Source organism: Vicia villosa, linkage group LG3 (assembly GCF_029867415.1).
Source record: "Vicia villosa cultivar HV-30 ecotype Madison, WI linkage group LG3, Vvil1.0, whole genome shotgun sequence".
In the NCBI taxonomy this organism is placed as follows: domain Eukaryota; kingdom Viridiplantae; phylum Streptophyta; class Magnoliopsida; order Fabales; family Fabaceae; genus Vicia; species Vicia villosa.
Window position 1 is genome coordinate 132,079,072 of NC_081182.1, and position 16,187 is coordinate 132,095,258.

The 16,187-nt window shown below is 38.0% G+C and overlaps 1 long non-coding RNA gene across 1 annotated transcript; it reads right to left on the reverse strand.

Moving 5' to 3' along the window:
* Positions 1-2,004: 2,004 nt before the first annotated feature.
* On the reverse strand, positions 2,005-3,902 carry LOC131656669 (uncharacterized). The gene is made up of 3 exons (XR_009300238.1): positions 3,554-3,902; positions 2,702-2,861; positions 2,005-2,616 (listed from the first exon to the last, which is right to left on the reverse strand). It is a non-coding gene; the product is annotated as an uncharacterized LOC131656669 (long non-coding RNA).
* Positions 3,903-16,187: the final 12,285 nt, after the last annotated feature.

The following is a 16,187-nucleotide window of genomic DNA, read 5'->3' on the forward strand; positions in this document are numbered from 1 at the left end:
TTTATGTGAAACAATTGCATTGTACCGCTGTGTTACGCGCAATTTTAAAAAATATTGCATCTTAAATTTAAAAAAAAGAAAAGATATTAGTAACATAAATAATCAAAACAAAGATATCAGTCGTTTTTGCGCAAATGGATTGAGGAAAATAAAAGGTATTAATAAAGGATTATATTTGGGTTAAATGAGAAAAAGTTATAAAAATACTAATATTAAAAAAATTGAATATTGAACTTGAAAAATAATTAAGAAAATAAAGTTTATATTATTTTAGATTGAATAATATATCTAAGGATGCATTTAATAAATGTAGATGTTTCATTGAGAAATGATATGTGTAAAGAAAATGTATGGATTATAACTTATAAAATGATAAGTAATTTCATGTTCCTGTTATTATTCAATATTTTGATAAGTAATTTCATGTTTCCGTCAATATTAATATTTTGATCAGTAACTTCATGTTCCTGTTAATATTCAATATTTTTTTAAGTAACTTCATGTTCCCGTTAATATTTAATATTTTGATTAGTAACTTAATGTTTTCGCTAATATTAATATATATATATATATATATATATATATATATATATATATATATATATATATATATATATATATATATATATATATATATATATATATATATATATATGCGCGTGTGATACTATATGTCCCGAATAAACTTTTCCTAAAGAAATTTAAAAAAAAAAAACTATAATCATATAAATAAAAAACCCTCTAAGTGGAACTTCATATAAAACCATCAAATTAAATTCATTCAAACACACCTAAAAATTCAATCTCTAATTTCAATCAAGCACCTAGTTATCAGAGAGTCACATTCTTTCTTAAAGTATGAGATAAATTTTCCAGAAACACTCTCTAAAAAATCCAAAAGATTCTAAATTTCATTTCAAATCTTCCACTAAACTTAGCTCCAACTTCTGGTGGTTGTCATGAAATCAACATTAATAGTGAAGGAGGACTAAATGTAGAATGCTATGAATATCTAACCCATTTTTTAAAAAGAGATATTGAACTTTGGTATAAAAAAGTTAAATTTGTCAAAGAAGAAGAGACAAACTAATCTTTGTAAAAAATAAACATAGAGAGAAATAGAACTAAACATGTGGGTAAAATTAAAAGTAATTAAGAAAATAAATTAGTCCAATTTGTTGGTGAAATCTAACCAAGTCAACAATGCATATGCTTCTTTGTGTGGGTTATAGTTTTTCAAACTCTTGAAAAGAAGGGACCGTTTTGTATTAAATTCTGAAAATGATAGAAGTAGAACCATGGTTTTAAATTGCGGTCCGCAACCGCAATTGTACCCGCAATATTGCGGATGCGGTTGCCTCCGCAACCGCATCGGACCGCAATTGCGGTGTGATTTTGAAATCTCGCCTCCGGATATATTAGGAACCCCATCGGACAATTTTAATTATGTTTTTTTAAGTATTCTCATCAAAAATCATTATATTAGAATTTTAAAACTCAATTTACTTCTTATATAACGAAAAAACATAACATTAAGTGTTTTTCAATATAATATTTCAAACACTTCCTTTTAAAAATTCACGACGCAATGGCCGCAAAGCGCATCGCAACAAGCGCAATGACCGCAATCGCAACATCCGCAACCGCATCCGCAGCCGCAACCGCAATTTAAAACCATGAGTAGAACAATATAAATCTCAGTACAAAAGTTTAAATATGCTGTACACATACGTTCATAAAAAAAGTCATATTACATATACATAGATATATTTATAATGTTAATAACCATAAACTCTAAGTTATATTTATCTTTCAATTCTAAGTAGTAATCCAGTACCATAAATTTTAAATACTTTTATTTGTAACTTCTAAACTATAAATTATGTCATACCAGTACTATAAATAGTTTACATATTTGAACAAAAATTGTCATATATTGGCTCTAAAAGTTGTACTTGTAGAATAAAAATTTGTCAGTAGCATAAAAATTTGTAGCATCAGAAAATCAAAATTTGTCATACCAGAATAAAAACCTGCAGAAGCATAAATAGTCATTACACAGCAAAGAATGAGAAAATAAAAGAGATGAAAATTTTCACACCACTATATAAGGTTTACTCCAGTGACAATGTAACATTTAAACCAAGCCTAAGACTACTCATGGATGCCGCAACTCTTTCAGAAACATATATTGCAGATATTCTTCTAGGCTGAGTACAAATTATGCTACATAGAGATCCATGTGCAGCTTCAATCTCAGATTCTAATGTACATCTTCAATCTCAATGATCCAAGTGTAAGCTTCTAAAACTACCGCAATGTCACCCAATGCTGCAATAATGTCGGTGTACGCGTGCTTCCAGTTATCGTAACTGTTTCCTGCAGACACCTCCAATGCATCGAACCCTTTAAAGATGTTGATGATGCTGATGATGATCGTTGCATATCCAATGCCCCAATGGTAGAAATTCTAGTAGATTCTGATTTTGTGAGAAGGTAAGAAAAAAACTTATTCGTCCATAAACTTCTGTCAAACGACATGGACAAATTTTATGCACCAACAACATCAAGGATGGATTTGAAACCATCTCTTTCCAACCATTCAGCTAATTCAGCCTATAAATCAAATGAATGTGAATGATGGATTGAGATGGCGAAACGCTGTAAATTGTAATGGTGAGTGATGAATTAAGATGTGCACCTGAGATATGACCGATTGAGAGAATAATGAACATGATTGATAAAGCAGCACAAGTTGCAGTTCCTATAAGTGTTTATGCTCCATTGTATTTGTTGTTCACTATTGGTCCTATTGTTGCTGCATAGATCAGTATGAATTTTCCAATAAAGTCTGCCCCAATCTGTGAAAAGAATAATACAAATTAGTATGAATTTTCTGGAAATATTCCGATTAAAAATATACATTGATATAACTGTTGTTGTGATCACAAATATAGTCCTCCAAATTAATATAAATGGGTTTAGATGGTAAGGACGAAAACCGGGAAGTGTAAGTATGTATTCCTTGTCTATTTTAGGCCATATTTTTACTATTATTTTCTCGACGAAAGCAAATAAGGGTTGCACGTAAACTTCGTATGCTCCCATGAGATGAATTATGATAGCAGCATTAACAATATTAATGAGCCAATATGGATTATAGAAACCAAATCCAGTGAGTAAGTTTCCTGGTGATGTGTCACCAAATGCAACATAACCCATACCGCCGCAAAGCATGTAAAATAACGTCGTCACGCCTATACTTATCATTGTGGCCTGCTTCATTATTTTTACCTCAGAAGGTGGAGACTTTATGGTATCCTATGGAATTAGATTCATTATATGCAAATCAGTACGAACAACAATTCTGCTTCCTGAGACACTCCAACATCTTCTAACACTTCATTATCTCATGAATTTATTACGAATTTTTGTCATAAAAATGCAATGTGGACTATTATAACCAACACACCACATTATGTAGATAGAGCTAATAGTTCAAAATGTCAAAAACATTGTTTATAATTAGAGATACGAAGAATCGAACACTCACCGGGAGAGTAGTCTTGCAGTGACTCAACTTTAGTTACCTGCGGTTGACGAAGGTCAAAGGAGGCTTCAGGTGATAGCAATTCCTCTACCGGTTCAAAAGTTTGACACTCATTTGAAAATTTAACCGTCGGAGTCTTACGAACTTTAGAAACAACTTCAACTTCAGACTCGTCGATGGAACTGTAGCTTGAAGATCAGGATGAAAAGGAACAACCAAAACATTAGGGTATGACCAAGAAGAAGGGTTCCCCAAAGTTTTGAATTTGCTATACACATAAAATGCATAACCAAGTTACAAAAGGGTTGACATATAATTAATGTATCAAAGTAGTCGAATACAAAAAACGGTATAAAGCAAAATGGATCATTTAAAACTATATACCATTTGGGTCTGAGTTGTGTCTTTCGTAAAATGATACCCGTGGATTAGATGATCAAATGAAGAAAATAGAAAGAAGCAAACAATTCAAGACAAACTACATAAACTGACTTTGGTTCCTTCAAACCGACCAATGTGCTCAATCATAGTAAGGTGACCGGTAAAATAGCAAGTGTACTATTTGTTTACCGATGTAGTAATAAGAGAGTAAATTCCCAAGTATCGAACTCGCGGACTGCGTAGGAATTATATGTTTCAGAACAGTGCAATTGAATAAAAAGTCATCGGGGTATTTGGTTTTTATGTTTAATTTAAATAACAACTTATGCAAAGCGAAAGAGTTAAAATAGTTTGATTCAATGAAAATATGGGAACACAAGTCAGGACTGATGTATGAATCGCTCTGCAATGAAATAATCACCACTTAACAGATTAACTTTAGAAATTCTCAATACCGACACCAAACATTGATTTTCCCTAATTCCTTAGTGAAAACTTCTTGAGATTAAAACCCTCTTTCAATTCCTTAACAAGATAGTTTTACCTCAAGATTCTAAAAAGAACATAGCCCGGATAATTAGGTCGCTACACATTAATCCTTATTCCTAAGTGATTCATAGTTATAACGTTATGATTAAAAAGCGTTGAGGTAGTTTTCCAACAAAACCTTAACCGTAAATCATCACATATATTTTCCAATATAAAGAAGCAATAAGTACTTTTAATCATAAACTGAATTTCATAAAGATAATCCGCAAATTAACGGTAAATTATAGTCATTACATCACATGATTCAGGGACATCAATCCTAACAAGTAAAAGGTTTAGTTACTCATGGCAATAGGCAAGATAACAATGAATAAAGATGAAGACATTACAAGTAGTTGAATCGGAATTGATCTTCAATCGCGGATGCTCTTGAAGATGTCTTCGCTCCAAGCCCTAATGCTCTCAATCTCTATTTTCACGTTCTTCGACCGTCAAAAAGTGATTTTCTTCTTTCCAAACAGTCACTAAATACCTCACAGCAAATATTCTCATACGAAAGGTCTATAATACCCTCACTTAAGTGGCAACTTTCATGATTTAAAAATCAGATTTTTTCTGCGCACATGTCTGACACGGCCGTGTCATGGGACACGGGTGGCCGTGTCAGACCCCTGTCTTCTTGAATCCAAGCTTTCAAAATCAATCTCCTTCAGCATGCCTGACACGGCCGTGTCATGGGACACGGGTGGCCGTGTCAGACCCCTGACTTAGTGCTTCCAAGATTTTGCAATGTTTTCCTTTAGCAAGTGTGACACGGCCGTGTCACACGACACGGGTGACCGTGTCACATCTCTGACTTGCCAAAAACCACCTTTCCTTGACTCAAATCATGCCCTGTTCCTGCAACACTTAAACACTACCAGTACAAGATCAAAAGCAAGGGAAAAACCAACAAAAACTAGCAAAGATAACACATCAAACTCAAATATGAAACTAAACTAAACTAACAAGAACAAGACTAAAATGACTTAAATTACCACCGGATGAAGTGTTTTTCCATTGATCAGAACACAGAAACAAGGTGAAATTGGTGGCCGATCACAACCCCAAACTTAGCTCATTACTTGTCCTCAAGTGATGGACGAGAAAACAAGCGGGCACCTATGAATCTTTCTTATTCTCCACAACACAACGGATGCTTCCACACTTGATAATTACTTCGTGTCAAAGTGTTCGATCCCCCTCCCCGAACTTTCGTTGTACTTCAATGCTGACACATTCTTTTACCTGCAAGCTCAATCACACTCTCACAACTTCTCTCAGGGTTAAGTGTTTCACTCGCTCATCAAGGCATACATATCAACTCTTTGTTTTGTAAACATTCTCACATAATTCCACAATATCAACAACACACACTTTTAGAGGACTTATGGGTTGTAACGGGGCTTGGGGTAGGTAGGATAAACAAAGAAAGTAGGTACTGTGGTTTATGGTTCGGTATTAACTAATTAGTCCGATATCGTTTTGCACATTACATCGTGTTTTGGGGTGTTTAGCGATTTTTCCGCTTTCCGGACTCTTAACTTCTTTACATGAATGCAAGTGTGTATTGAAATCATTTTTTTTTTTCTCTTTTTTTTTTCTTTTTTTCTACAACACATCTCTTTTCATGTGTTCCTTTTTTTTTCTTTTTCTTTCTTTTCTTTTTCACACTTGCCTCATTCTTTTGTCACTGGACTTGGTTACCCCAAACTTAACTTTTACTATCGGACACGGACTTATAGTTAACACCGAGGATAAAGGAAACAAAGAGGGATTATGAATAAGAAAAAGAAAAACATGGATGATGGTTTAAGATGGTTACAAAGGATGATAAACAACAAGGTTGGGTGCGAAAGGCTCAGGGTTAAAGAAAAAATAAATGCCTCAGTGTGTGTGATCGATGTGTGTACTATATGAAGAACAAATGCAAAATTAGAGCGATAATGTCATACCCGATGTTCTCTCATGATGAATTGAAGTGTTTGGCTTTATATATCCTCACAGGTTTGGCATTGCATACAGGTTCAAAAATGGTCTCCATCTTGTACAGCTTCTTGTCCGGTTCAGGTTGCTCTAGACTCCTTCACTTGGCACCATCGAGTTGTGTCTCGCATTTTTTTTCAGTTGTGCCAACTTCCATAGGTGCCCTGAAAGCTAATATAAGGTGTGTCTTCCTCCTTTATCACCTAAATTCTCACAATTCTTTTCTTTGGAATTACACTCATCCTAGTTAACAAAAACTCAAAACACACATAAAACAAGAAAATATAATAGAAATAACAAAAACAGAAATAACATAAAAGAACTTTCCCCCCACACTTGGATATGACATTGTCCTCAATGGATACCCAAGCATGAGGGAAAACTCACAGAGCTCACTGAGGCGGCGGTGGAGGATATGGAAATTGCAACATCATGCGTTGCATCATTTCCTGAATGTTATAAATGGCAGCCCCTTGTCGGGTCTGCTCCTCTCCTTGGCGAGTTTGCTCTAAGCCTTGCCTTAATAACTCCTCGCCCTGCCGGGTTTGTTCCGCCCTCAGGTACTCTATTTCAGAATGCATCCATCCCCAATTGTCCTGTGGCATTTGAGATGTTCCCTCATTAAATCCGCTAGGGGGTGGACCTGTTTGTTCAGGTTCCTCATGGTACTGCTGATCATCCTCTTCATCACCTGCATCCAAAAATTCCAATTCCATGTCACCTTCCCCCATAGGGGTGGTGCTAGTATACAACCAGTTAGTTCGATCATAAACAGATACACGGCTAGGATTTGGCAATTCTAAAATGTGAGCCCCATGAATCATTAAAGAGTAAGTCTGGGGCTGCACAGAGATCATACCTTGCTTAATTAAAGCCGCCATATCAATTTTTAAAGTACGTGGATTTACCTCTGGAAGGTTCCGCAGCTCAGCACCATAACCCAAACCGTCCGCTAAAGCGGTGATAATGCCACCAACAGAAATAGCACCTGTTTTAGCCCTACTCACCTTCTTCAAATGATCTGCTATGAAGGCGGCTGCATTTGGCGGAGTTTGTTCAACCATACAGTATAAGAAATATAACTCCCGAATGGAAGCTACACCCGGGCTATCTCCTCTACCAAAGAGCGTGTATGCCAGAGCCTTCTGGGCATAACGGAAGCACGGGTTTTGGATGCTCGTTGCCTTTGCCCCTTTAGGACAATACGACTCTCTACCTGTTATAGCTATCCAGAATGTTTCGGGGTTAAAAGAGTTCGGTGCTCGCCCCGCACCCGAACTTGGTATTCTTAATGCCTGCCCAAAATCATCCAAGCTCAACTCGTGATCAATGTCAAACATACGAAATGTGAGCGTCCCGTAATGCTCGGGCTCTAACCTGTTTGTTCTCAATTTCATCTCAAATTCAAGAGTGCTCAGAAATTCATATGTTAGTCGTTCAAACGTAGGAGCCTCAAACTGAATCAATCTTAATAAACCTAAAGCATGGAACATACGATGAATCTCAGTTCTTATGCCTAAACTTTCAGTAGTTACGTCGCAAACATACCTTGTCGGCAAAATCTTCCTACGAAGAAGAGCATTATACTTCTCTCTTTGAGTGTCCAACTGGAAAGTGATTCCATGGTTGTTCCCCTCTCTTCGCGCTCTTTGTGCGGGTCTTGATGTCCCAGCAGTATCCCTTCTTGGTACAGCTTTCCTTGGAGGCATCCTTGCAACCTACAAAAGAAAATTCAAAAACGAAAACCTACGGTGAAAGCAAAAATAAATTAGATAATAATGATTGGGATGAGAAGAGGGTGAATTTTCGTGAAGACGGATTGCAAAAAGATGAAGATTTGAGGGAGAACTTGGAGGTTTTGTATGTGGGTTTTAATGGAGGCTAGGGTTGGAGATGAAGAAGGTGAAAGAAAAGTGAATGAGAGAGATGAAGAATAGTAAAGAAAGTGGAAAAAATCTGATGTGGAATTGGGTGGTTTAAGAGAAAATAATTTTTAAGACAAGAGGGCCCCACCAAGTGAAAACGAAAAACTTAAAAAAATTTGCGTTTTGGTCTGACATGGCCGTGTCACATGACACGGGTGCCCGTGTCAGAACTCTGGACCTTCCAAACTTCTTTTTTTTCAAAATTTTTCTTCAGGCTTTGTGACACGGCCGTGTCACATGACACGGGTGCCCGTGTCACAACTCTGTTTTCTTCCCATCCCCTTTTGCATTTTCCTTTACCCAGGCTTTGTGACACGGCCGTGTCACAGGACACGGGTGCCCGTGTCACAGCTCTGGTTTCTTCCAATCTTGTTTTTCTCCATCCTTCTTTCGCCACATGAAACACATTGGTTGTACCTATGTAATTAAAGAAAAAAAACACACAGAAATCAATTAAAAATAAATCCCGTGGGTTGCCTCCCACGAAGCGCTTCGTTTAACGTCGCATGGCTCGACGGCTATTCATTTCATCCTTCGAAACGAACAACTTCAATCCTTCCGCCTGGTTGACCTTGGTAATATGGTTTGAGCCGGTGCCCATTCACTTTGAAAATATCCCCATTTGCTTCATTTTTTATCTCTATAGCTCCATGAGGAAAAACTTTGTGAACCATAAACGGCCCCGACCACTTTGATTTCAACTTTCCTGGGAAAAGTCTGAGCCTTGAATTATATAAGAGAACCAGTTGTCCTTCCCAGAACTCCTTATGCTGGATCTTCCCATCATGCCACCTTTTCGTTTTCTCTTTGTAGATCTTAGCATTCTCATAAGCTTGGTTGCGGAATTCTTCTAACTCATGAAGTTGAAGAAGCCTAGAACTTGCAGCTTTAGATAGATCCATATTGAGAAACTTTGATGCCCAGAAAGCCTTATGTTCTAACTCCAAAGGCAAATGACATGCTTTCCCATACACAAGTTGATATGGTGACATACCAATTGGTGTTTTGAAAGCGGTCCTGTATGCCCATAGTGCATCATCCAGCTTTATTGCCCAATCCTTCCGAGAGGAATTCACCGTCTTTTCAAGAATTTGTTTTAGTTGTCGATTCGAAACTTCAACCTGCCCACTAGTTTGAGGATGATACGCTGTGGCTATCTTGTGTTTCACATTGTATTTCTGGAGTAGTCGTTCCATAAGATGATTCAGGAAATGCGTTCCTTCATCACTTATTAGAGCTCTCGGTACTCCAAATCTAGCAAAAATGTTTTCTTTCAAGAACTTCACCACCACCTTAGCATCATTTGAAGGTAGAGCAACCGCTTCGACCCATTTGGATACATAATCCACCGCTACTAGAATATAATTCTTTCCAAATGAAGGTGGAAATGGTCCCATGAAGTCTATGCCCCAAACATCGAACAACTCTACTTCCAACATCGAGTTCTGAGGCATCTGGTTTCTTTTGGATATGTTTCCTATCCTTTGGCACTTATCACAATGCCTCACAAACTCTTGAGCATTCTTAAACATAGTGGGCCAATATAGACCTGATTGTAGAATCTTCGCCGCTGTTCGATCACCACTGAAATGTCCCCCATAATCAGAAGCATGACATGCCTTCAACACTTCTTCCTGCTCAATTTCAGGTACACATCTTCTGATCAAACCATCGACTCCTCTTTTGTATAGGAACGGATCGTCCCATAGATAAAACCTGCAATCATGAACAAACTTTTTCCTTTGGTTAGAGTCAAAATCGTCAGGGATGATACCACCGACAATATAATTGGCATAATCTGCAAACCAAGGTACACCCGTCACTGCCAGGATGTGTTCGTCAGCGAACTCATCCTTGATCGGGCGTTTTTCTTCTGTCTCGTCTATTGGTGTCATTCGAGATAAGTGGTCAGCTACAGTGTTCTCACACCCCTTCTTATCTCGAATTTCAACATCAAACTCCTGAAGGAGTAAAATCCACCGCAAAAGTCTTGGCTTAGAGTCCTGTTTGGCAAAAAGATACTTCAAAGCAGAGTGGTCAGTATAAACAATGACTCTAGACCCCAACAGATATTGCCTGAATTTATCAAAGGCATAAACAACAGCTAACAACTCCTTCTCGGTAGTTGCATAATTTATCTGTGCAGGGTTCAAAACATGACTCGCATAATATATAACATGAAGTAGTTTCTCTCTTTGCTGTCCTAAAACCGCCCCTACAGCAATATCACTCGCGTCACACATGATCTCAAAAGGTAGAGACCAATCAGGGGCTACAACAATGGGTGCCGAGACTAATTTCTTCTTAATTGTCTCAAAAGCCACCGCACATTCAGCATCAAAAGTGAAATTTTTATTCTTAACCAAAAGAGTAGTTAAGGGTTTTGCAATTTTTGAAAAATCTCTTATGAACCTACGGTAAAATCCCGCATGTCCTAAGAAACTTCTGATACCTTTTTCATTCATCGGAGGTGGCAATTTTGAGATGACTTCAACTTTTGCTTGGTCCACTTCGATTCCTTTGTAGGAAATCTTGTGTCCAAGAACTATGCCTTCACGTACCATAAAATGGCATTTTTCCCAATTCAAGATCAAATTGGTCTGCTGACATCTTTCTAAAACAAGAGCAAGGTTAGTTAAGCAATTATCAAATGACTTACCAAAGACTGAGAAGTCATCCATGAAGACCTCCATGTGTTTTTCAAGCATATCATCAAAAATCGCTTGCATGCATCTTTGAAAAGTGGCCGGAGCGTTACATAACCCGAATGGCATCCTTCTGTAGGCAAAAACACCAAAGGGACATGTAAACGCAGTCTTTTCTTGGTCTTCTGGTGCAACTGCAATCTGGTTGTATCCAGAGTATCCGTCTAGGAAGCAATAGTAATCATGTCCCGCCAACCTTTCCAACATTTGATCAATAAAAGGTAGCGGGAAGTGATCTTTTCGGGTTGCTAGATTCAGTCTCCTGTAGTCAATGCATACTCTCCACCCTGTAACAGTCCTGGTAGGAATCAACTCATTCTTCTCATTTTTTATTACGGTTGTCCCTCCCTTCTTGGGCACAACATGAACCGGACTCACCCAAGCACTATCAGATATTGGGTAAATCATCCCAGCATCTAAGAGTTTAACAACTTCTTTTCTCACAACCTCTTTCATGGCTGGATTCAGACGCCTCTGAGGTTGGACCACTGGTTTGTGATCATCTTCCATGAGGATTTTGTGCATGCACATTGTAGGACTGATCCCTTTTAAATCTTCAATAGACCACCCCATGGCACTTTTATGTTTCTTTAACACTTCTACCAGCTTACGTTCCTGCACCCGTTCAAGGTGTGAGTTTATGATGGCAGGACACCTACTTTCAGTATCAAGGAAAACATATTTTAAATTCTCTGGGAGTTGTTTCAATTCAGCACCCTTCTTAGGTTCCTCTTTTTTTTCTTCAACCAAAGGTTGTCTGAGATCCTCCCACCGGTTTTGTCTAGAACTTTTTACTATGGGACTTGTCTCCATCATAGCCACAACTCCCACTTCTTCTTCATCAACGACTTCCTCTTTATTGCACACGGACGAGCTCAACACTCTTTCCAAAGGTAATTGTTGTAGCTGCAAAGAATTCTCATTAGTACAGATTTGATCAATTACCTCAATGTGTTGACTAGTTGCTATATCATCCTTGTACTTCATGGTGTTGCGTACATCAATTTTCAGCTCTTCATCATAAACTTTCAGAGTCATAGTGCCTTCTTCAATGTCTATCAAACATCGTCCTGTCTCTAAAAATGGCCTTCCTAGAATAATAGGGATCTCCTCATCTTCTGGCATCTCTAAAATTACAAAATCCACTGGGAACACAAATTTATCAATCTTCACCAGCACGTCTTCCACTATTCCATAAGGTCTTTTAACAGAATGGTCAGCAAACTGGAGTGTCATTCTTGTATCTTGTACATTACCTATCCCCAATCTCTTGTAGATAGATAAAGGCATAAGGCTCACACTTGCTCCCAAATCAATTAGAGCTTTCTTGAATGACCTATCCCCAATTGTACAAGGTATAGTTACGGAACCTCGATCTTTCTTCTTCACCGGAATCTTCATACCCTGCAAAACAGCACTACACGTTTCGGTTAGAATAATCGGGTCATGATCGATGGTTCTTTTCTTGGAGATGATGTCTTTCATAAATTTTGCATAAGTAGGCATTTGTTCTAATGCCTCCAAGAATGGGATATTAATCTCCAGCTTCTTGAACATCTCCAAGAATTTTTCAAAGTTCTTCTCATGTTGTCCTTTTTTCTTGTTCCTTACTGGAAAAGGGAGTTTTACTGCCGGCTTCTGTTTTTGTTCAACCACCTTTTCTTTCGGAGTCGGTTCCACCACCACCACTTCCTCAGCTTCTGGCTCATTTTCTCTTATCTCTAAGTCTACCTCCAACAATGGGTCCTCTTCCTCTTCATTATTTTCAACTACACCTTTCCCTTTACCGCTCCTAGTAACAATAGCACTTACATTATTATGATCTTTAGGATTGGTAACTGTGGCACTTGGCAAAGCGCCCGGCTGTTGAGTGTTTGCTAGTTGCTGTGCTATTTGACTCATCTGAATTTCCAGATTTTTAATGGAAGAACCCGTATTCCGGAAATTACTCCTCGTTTCTTCCTGAAACTGAGAGCTTTGAGCTGCCATTTTTTCGATGGCAATCTCCCAATCTGCTTTCCTGGGAGCTTGTTGCTGAGGTTGTTGATAATGTTGTTGAGGAGGTCTATACTGCTGCTGCGACTGTTGACCTTGATATGGAAGCACCCCTTGTTTAGGAGCACTCCCTGATTGGTCCTTCCACGAAAAATTCGGATGATTTTTCCACCCTGGATTGTAGGTATTAGAGTAGGGGTTGTTTTGTTTCAAGAAGTTTATTTCCTCCACTTGTTGAGCTGTAGCAACACACTGAACAGTAAAATGAGGTCCTCCACAGATGTCACACCCTACCGGTTGACTTGCTTGAGCCGGTTGAACTTGTGCTACTGTTTGTTTTTCAAGCCCCATCTGTTTCAATCTCCGCTCAACTTCAGCAGCTACCTGATCTTCTATTTTCACAACTTGTGTTGAAAGTTTCATATCCACAAATCCTTCAGGTTGACTAACACTACGGTCATATAACTCCAAGTGTTCATTGGCCGCAATAGCTTCTATGATTTTTTTAACACCAGTGGCTGTTGCAAAGTTGGATGAGCCACCAGCTGCTGTGTCAATCAACTGCTTAGTCTTCATTTTAAGACCATTCAGAAAATTCTGCATTTGTTCAGTGACATCCATGTTGTGAGTTGGACATGCCACCAATAACCTCTTGAATCTCTTATACGCATCTCCGAGTGATTCTCCTTCCTTCTGTTTAAAGTTAACAATATCATATCTCTTACGAATATAAACAGCAGCCGGAAAATACTCATTCAGGAAGGTTGACTCCATTTGTTGCCATGTGGTAATACTCCCAGCAGGTAATGAGTAGAACCATTCTTCCGCGTCATCCGCTAATGTGAACGGAAACATAACCAACTTCTTTGCTTCTTCAGAGTGTCCTTCGATCTTCAGAGAAGTTGTCATGGTAAGAAACCTTTGTAAATGCTTGTTAGCATCTTCATTTATTCTTCCCGAAAATGGTTTCTTCTCCAGCTGTCGAATCGTTGCTGGATGTAGCTGAAAGTGAGCCACATCCACCGGTTGATTCACAATCGTCATTCGGCCCGCTGGTGCATTTGCTCCACCATAATCACCCAACAACCTTTCTACAGGGTCAGCCATCGTTTCTGCCTCCGAATCTGAATGCTCGGAATGAATGGAGAGGATTTCCTCGTTATCAGATTCAGAATCTTCCAGATTTTCTTCCAACGCTTCCAGTCGTTCTTGCTTTGCTTTTCGAAGTCTCGCTCGCAACGATCGTTCTGGCTCTGCGTCAAAAATAAATTCTGCTGAGGCCTTACCTCGCATACAAAGATTAGATGATTGTTAGTTATAAGCAAATGAAATAACAGAAAAATAATTTTAGTTGCAAAGCAACAAAAATTCAATTGAACTATTTTTAAACTTATAATTTGGCAGTCCCCGGCAACGGCGCCAAAAACTTGACCGGTAAAATAGCAAGTGTACTATTTGTTTACCGATGTAGTAATAAGAGAGTAAATTCCCAAGTATCGAACTCGCGGACTGCGTAGGAATTATATGTTTCAGAACAGTGCAATTGAATAAAAAGTCATCGGGGTATTTGGTTTTTATGTTTAATTTAAATAACAACTTATGCAAAGCGAAAGAGTTAAAATAGTTTGATTCAATGAAAATATGGGAACACAAGTCAGGACTGATGTATGAATCGCTCTGCAATGAAATAATCACCACTTAACAGATTAACTTTAGAAATTCTCAATACCGACACCAAACATTGATTTTCCCTAATTCCTTAGTGAAAACTTCTTGAGATTAAAACCCTCTTTCAATTCCTTAACAAGATAGTTTTACCTCAAGATTCTAAAAAGAACATAGCCCGGATAATTAGGTCGCTACACATTAATCCTTATTCCTAAGTGATTCATAGTTATAACGTTATGATTAAAAAGCGTTGAGGTAGTTTTCCAACAAAACCTTAACCGTAAATCATCACATATATTTTCCAATATAAAGAAGCAATAAGTACTTTTAATCATAAACTGAATTTCATAAAGATAATCCGCAAATTAACGGTAAATTATAGTCATTACATCACATGATTCAGGGACATCAATCCTAACAAGTAAAAGGTTTAGTTACTCATGGCAATAGGCAAGATAACAATGAATAAAGATGAAGACATTACAAGTAGTTGAATCGGAATTGATCTTCAATCGCGGATGCTCTTGAAGATGTCTTCGCTCCAAGCCCTAATGCTCTCAATCTCTATTTTCACGTTCTTCGACCGTCAAAAAGTGATTTTCTTCTTTCCAAACAGTCACTAAATACCTCACAGCAAATATTCTCATACGAAAGGTCTATAATACCCTCACTTAAGTGGCAACTTTCATGATTTAAAAATCAGATTTTTTCTGCGCACATGTCTGACACGGCCGTGTCATGGGACACGGGTGGCCGTGTCAGACCCCTGTCTTCTTGAATCCAAGCTTTCAAAATCAATCTCCTTCAGCATGCCTGACACGGCCGTGTCATGGGACACGGGTGGCCGTGTCAGACCCCTGACTTAGTGCTTCCAAGATTTTGCAATGTTTTCCTTTAGCAAGTGTGACACGGCCGTGTCACACGACACGGGTGACCGTGTCACATCTCTGACTTGCCAAAAACCACCTTTCCTTGACTCAAATCATGCCCTGTTCCTGCAACACTTAAACACTACCAGTACAAGATCAAAAGCAAGGGAAAAACCAACAAAAACTAGCAAAGATAACACATCAAACTCAAATATGAAACTAAACTAAACTAACAAGAACAAGACTAAAATGACTTAAATTACCACCGGATGAAGTGTTTTTCCATTGATCAGAACACAGAAACAAGGTGAAATTGGTGGCCGATCATAAGGGCATCAGCCATTATCTGGACGTGATGGTTGTTGTCTGTCAAACCATTGATGACAGGGACAGTCTCATATTTGGCAAGCTCAAGTATGTCCTGCAATTAACTAAAATGAAAAGGGGGATAAATGGTGTGTATTTCTTGATGCTAGATTAAGAGCTGTATAGTTAAATATAGATAATTAAGCAACTGAAAACATCAATAATATTAGTGTAAAATGTGTGATTGTGTTAGAGAAAAGGAACTGAACTGTCA